Raw genomic sequence first — 6,045 nt, 5'->3', positions numbered from 1 at the left:
TACACTGAATTGTAATGAAATGTTTCAACAGATTAATTAAATGCTTATTAATTAACTTGTCAAATGAGCCCATATCCTTCTAGGCTTAAAATAATATGCAATCTTTGGTGTCCTGTCTTCACCATCTCCGTCAGGAAGATTCTGTGACACAAAACATCCTTGTCTCTAAATTGGAGAGACATGGATTTGACAGATGGATCACCCAGCTGGTAAGGAATTGGCTGAAGGATCATACTTAAAGAGTCTTAATCAACAGTTTTATGTCCAGGTGTAGACCAGTGGCATTCCTCAAGGATCAGTATTGGGACAGGTGCTTTTTAACATCGTTATTGATAATGTGGTCAGTGGGATTGGATGCACCCTCAGAAAGTTTGCTGACAATACCAGGCTGTGTGGTGCAGACAACGCGCTGGAGGAAAGGGATGCCATCCATAGGAACTTTGACAGACTTGAAAGGAAAAGGACTTGGGAGTGTTCCTCGACAAGAACCTCAACATGACCTGATAATGTGCTCTTGCAGCACTGAAAGCAGATCTTAACCAGGGCAGCATCAAAAGAAACACTGCTAACAAGTCGAGGGAGGTAATCGTCTGTCCCGCTCTGTTGTTGTGAGGTCCTACCTGTGTCCAGCTCTGGGATCCCCAACATAATAGTAAGGATGTGGAGCTGTTGTAGCACACCCAGAGCAGGGCCACAAGAATGATCAGGGGGCTGGAGGAGCTGTCCTATTAAAACAGGCTGAGAGAATTGGGGTTTTTAAGCCCGGAGAAGAGAAGCCTTTAGAGACATCTCAATGCAACCTTTCTGTACCAAAAGGGAGTCTACAAGAAAGCTGGAGAGGGACAAGGACTCTTTATCAAGGAGTGTAGTGATAGGACAATGGGTAAGGGCTTTCAACTAAAAGAAGTTAGAGTTTAATTAGATATAAGTAGGAAATTATTTACACAGAGGGTGATGAGGCGCTAGAACAGGCTACCCAGAGAAGCTGTGGATGCCCTATCTCAGGGAGTGTTCAAGACCAGGCTGCATGGGACTCTGGGCAAGAACTCTGGTCTAGAAGAACCCTGGCTCTGGCAGGTGGGTTGACTGAGTTATCTTTAAGGTCTCTTCCAACTTAAACAGTTCTGTGATTCTATGGTTCTATGACTTGCGCTAGTGCTTCTGTTGAAAGAAAAACAGTGTTTTCCTTTTTGATAAATAACTGAAGATTCAGTCACTGCAGCTGAGGCAGAAAAAGAGGAATTGTTTCTTATTTATATACTACTTCTTTTTTATGTTACTGTTACTCACAAGATTTATCAACAATGTTAGTATTAGGGAGTGCTGTAAGCACAGCCAAAGAGTTATGCAGCTTTGCATGTATAGCCGTCCAGATCAAAAAGCCGACTAGCTTCCCATAGCGCATCCTGATGTTTTGACATGTTGGAAGTGGCTTACTAAAAAACTATGAAGAAGAATAAGCAGACTTAAATAGCTTTCCTTGTGTCTATGAGTAGAAGTTTGCACAGAAATGGACATAAAGCTAATGTGACCGTGGTAGATATTGCATCAATGGAATCAGGACTGGTGATAGTAAATGTGGACATGGAGAAGGGAATAGGAGGACATAAGGAGTTCGGGTAGGGAATGAGATGGCAAGGAGAGAGATATGAGAGAGAAGATTTGTTTGCTTTCCTTTCCAAGAAGTTATAGGTCTGTAAAGTTTCTTTTAGCCTCCAGGATGAGGCAATACTGAAGGGGGTAAGGGGAGAAAAAAACCTTTAAATTTTTCATAAATGTTCTGCTACGGATCTCAAGTATGAAGAGAATGCAGTAGGCTTTTCAAGCCGTTCTACAGACAAGAATGAAAACTGGAGATGTGCTCTGTTGTTCAGGGCTTTGAATAAAGGCTAGTAATGATGTATTGTCCTCATGGGAAGTTAAGTCTTCAGATCAGAGTAAGTTTTGCTCTGGAACCTGACCAGAAAATGGATTGTGACAATTTTTGACAGAAGTGTGTGCAAGCTTTATGTGGCAGGTTTGGGTATGCTGGTGAGGAGTTTATAGACTCTAAACATTTTTATCAGGACCATGGAAGGTCATGCTATTCAGCTGATATGTGGGGATGATTTTCCTTCATTTTACATTCTTTTTTCTTATGGACTATCTCTGCCTTAGAAAAGAACATTTTTGTGCTTAAAAGCACTTAAACACATCCTAAAAAGGGTGCTTTCCTGGTACAGATAGCACTGCTGAGGTAGGCATCTGCATTTCTAGGTGCTGGAATGGTTGATTGTGGAGAATGAGAAAAATAAGTATCTCTGCTATTAACATTTTCAGACTATGTCTATTCTGCTGCCACAAGATAAGCCTGTGCCATTCCCCGAGGTAGTTAAGTAACCTCTGAATCTCTGTCCATGTGAGAGAGCAAGCGAGAAGGGCCATGCCATGTTTTAAGGAGCCCAAAGCATTATATTTCATTTGGAGGTCCAGACCAAAATAAAAATCATCAGACATTTGAAAGAGAGAGAAAAATTGCCATTATTTTGCCTCAGTTACATAAAAATGGGGAGAAGTGAGAGCAAGAAGCATTGCAGGCTTACATCTGAGGCCATTGCAGCTCAGGTGGCTTGGCGTTGCTATGGGGAGAACTGGGCATGCCTGGGCAGGGAGCCCATCAGCTATCAATAAGCTGTGACCTGGCATTTGTGTTGACTATAGAAACCCAGGGAGAAGGAGCCATTTTGTGCTGGATCTGAAGAAGGAGGCCCGAGCTTTTCCTGCTGTGGAGGGCAACAGGTTGGGACGGCCACGAGGTATGGGATGGGGCAGTACTTGATGAAAGTACAGTGATGAAAGCATTGAATAGCCAGGCTTCAAATGCACCTGGCTGCCAACAGAACCCAGAATCTCTTCTCTGTTCCGCTTTCTGGGGAACGAGGGACTGGGGGGAAGGGGAAAACTGCTAAAGATGATCCTGTCATCAGCTGGGCAGGGAAGGGCAGGAGGTCAGCACATGCCTTTATTTGTTAGCACATTCACAGCCTGAAGCAGTTGTCAACCACATGAGGTAAGTCTTCAAAGTAATCCACAGCAATAAGTGGTGATGTAGAAACCACGATGATGAAGGGAACCTTGTGCATAAGCACTGGCACAGCTCACGTCCCAGGAGGATCAGGTCAGTGGGATCTGAACGCTTCCCTTCTTACACTCTAAATAAGTGCTGGCTTTGGACTCCATAAACATATATTTGGAGAAAGTGCAGTGGTTAGAGCAATCTTTTTATAAGAACAGTATGTTTTGGCTTCATGAATGCTTGCTGTACTCTTTTACAGATCCTCGTTTTTGATTTATATCTTGAGTGTTCTTGTTTGTCTTCTCAGATGAAGGCTATATATACCTTTTCATTTTATAAATGTTTTGAATCTAGCTATAAAGGGCAGCAGATGAAAACACACAGTAATTGCCCCAAAAAGATGAATTGGTTTATTAACTCAAAATCCCAGCTCTTTTTTGCTGCGTTACAAAAAATTTGTCACAGCGAGAACTATCATTGAAAACAGGGTTTGTTGGTATTTTAATCTAGGGCCGTATTTTGTGACTAGACAGTACAGAAATTAGAAAAACGATGAAGGTCAAATAGTATAATTAAAAATACAGAGCAGCAAATTGTATCCAGTAATAATTCACTTTCCTGCTGCTAATGAAATATGCTAGCACAAATTAATGGCTTGTTACTTAAGCCTGCTGGAAAGACTTTGTCCCGGTACAGAAGGCATTCAGCCTGAAAATGTGTGCATAACAATCTTCTAACCAGTAAACGAGAGGTTGGACATAGCTATAAATCCAGCATGTTCTGGGAATAGAAGCTGGCAAAAACACTCCTCACAAAATATCAGGGCAGGATCTCACTGGGATTTGGACGGCGGCTGATGTAACAGAGTGCAGATGTTTATGTGGACCGAAAGACGTTCCCAGAATAAGAATATCATACAAACACATGCTGATTTTTACAGCAGAAAAACAAAGAAGTGGGGATAATAAAGCATATGCTCATATTTCTGATGAAGCATTTGTTGTTTTGCTCAATGTGCCTGTACTGGCAAGGCGGCCTCTGCAGGGTCTGCAAGTCGTTTGGGTCGTGAGTCTGGGCCTGACCAAACGTGAAGACCTTTCCTCTGATTTCTAGGGAACTTGTGTTAACTCTTCATGGTGACAGAAGTACTGCGTAAGTATAGGGCCGCTGATGGGGGGTGGATCCTATGTGTGACACTGCATGCCAACTTTTGTCCTCCCGCTTTCATGACAGCCTCTCATGCTTTGGCTTAAGTGTGGATCCACTTTCCAAAACCACTCTCATCTCGCTTTCCCATGAAGAGTAGTCTCACTGACCCAAAACTAGGAGATCGGGATCTCACTGGCCTGTGGTTGAAGAAGAATAATGGAATATTGTCAGGCCTTATGGCTTATTGAGTCCTTTCTTTTATTATTGTACAACTCCTCACTCTACAATTTTCTTCACAGACCTAGAGGGTTATATATGAAACTAAGCAGGCTGTTTGTCATACTCAAACTCTTTTCTCATACTCATATTCACTTCTCATACTTATACAGTTGAACTTTTCTGATGCTGAAGATATATATATTTTTTGTAAGTGGAGTTTATTTATGGCCAGATTTACTATTTTGCCAGAAGTTTTGCTTTATCTGGAGAAGTGGCAATTTATATTCCCACTGCTTCACTTCTGTCAGCCAACTCAACCTTATTTTCATTTTCTCTACTGTAGCCCATTCAGACAAATCTGAACAAAGTTATTCCCATTAGTTTACAGTCATATCTGAATGATCTTCATCTGAATTCCGCTGCCTCCAGAATGGCTTCTTCCCTCTTGCTTCATTCTTTTTTGAATAGCTGTAGGAGAGCTGCTTTTTATTTTTGTTAGCAAAGTTTAGCTTAACTGGTATTTTTTCTTTACCTCTAGGCTGCCCAGTGCTCTAATTTTTTTTATTTTTCTTTTTCTGTTTCATTCTCGGCTTATGCTTGATAACTCAATGGTTGGCTGACCACCCTTGCCTACAAACCCTTCTCCTATCTTTTACTTTGAATACAAGTTTTGGTTAGCTTTTTACCATTGATTTAAAGATTTTCTCTAGCTTCTCTAGTGTTAAAATCTTTAGGGATATTTGTTGAATTTGACTTTTCTAATTATATTTTTAAATTTCTTTAAATTTGTCCTTCTGGATTTTAACACTTGATATACAGGTCTGTTTCTATTGTTCTGTTATAACCCAGATTATGATCTCTTCTCTAACATTTTCACTGCTTACTTAAAAAGTCACAATTCTCGTTTTGGCTCAATGATTGAAGGCATTTGTAAAGCATGGCAACTTTATTTTTTAGTACTACTCTTTTTTCTTCAAATTAAGTAAATCTAATGCAAATAAATGCTCTTTAACTTGTGCTGGCTATTCTTAAATATATATTCATTAAGATACCAGACTATCCTATCATCTTTACCATAAATTCAGTCTTTCCAAAATATCTCACAACGTGCTGCAGAAGAATGATTACTCTTCTGCCTCTTTTATATGTCTTATTATATGTGTCTAGTTCAGGCTCTCACCTAGGGAACTGTTGCAGTGCACGTACTGGTTCCCGCCCACCCATTTTGCCCAGTTTCTTGTGTAGGGTCAGTAAAATCTTGTACTTTGTTTTTTGTCAACAGTAACACTTCCTTTCTTGCTCTTCTGTCATCCTGTCCCCTGTTGTTTCTTTGTGTCCTCTTTTATCTGAATTTCCTCTTCTTTTACGTGTGAAGCTCAGAGATCTGAACTGTCCAGTTCCTTCCCAGGGTTTCTTAGTTTGCAACTCTTATTATCAGGCCAGTCTAGTGGCCAGAAATGAAATTTACCCTAGATATTAGGAGACCATCAACCAGGGAGGTACAAGGACCAAGGTACATGCTACACTTGTGTTTGGCCTCATGGCTGCCTCTTGTGTTTGTTAAATTAGACATCATAAGTGTGACTAAGATCAGTAGCTATTTTATTTTCAGGTTTTTTTTT

Source organism: Meleagris gallopavo, chromosome 2 (assembly GCF_000146605.3).
Source record: "Meleagris gallopavo isolate NT-WF06-2002-E0010 breed Aviagen turkey brand Nicholas breeding stock chromosome 2, Turkey_5.1, whole genome shotgun sequence".
Taxonomy (NCBI): Eukaryota; Metazoa; Chordata; class Aves; order Galliformes; family Phasianidae; genus Meleagris; species Meleagris gallopavo.
The sequence above is the reverse complement of the archived record's forward strand: the minus strand, read 5'-3'. Positions refer to the sequence as shown.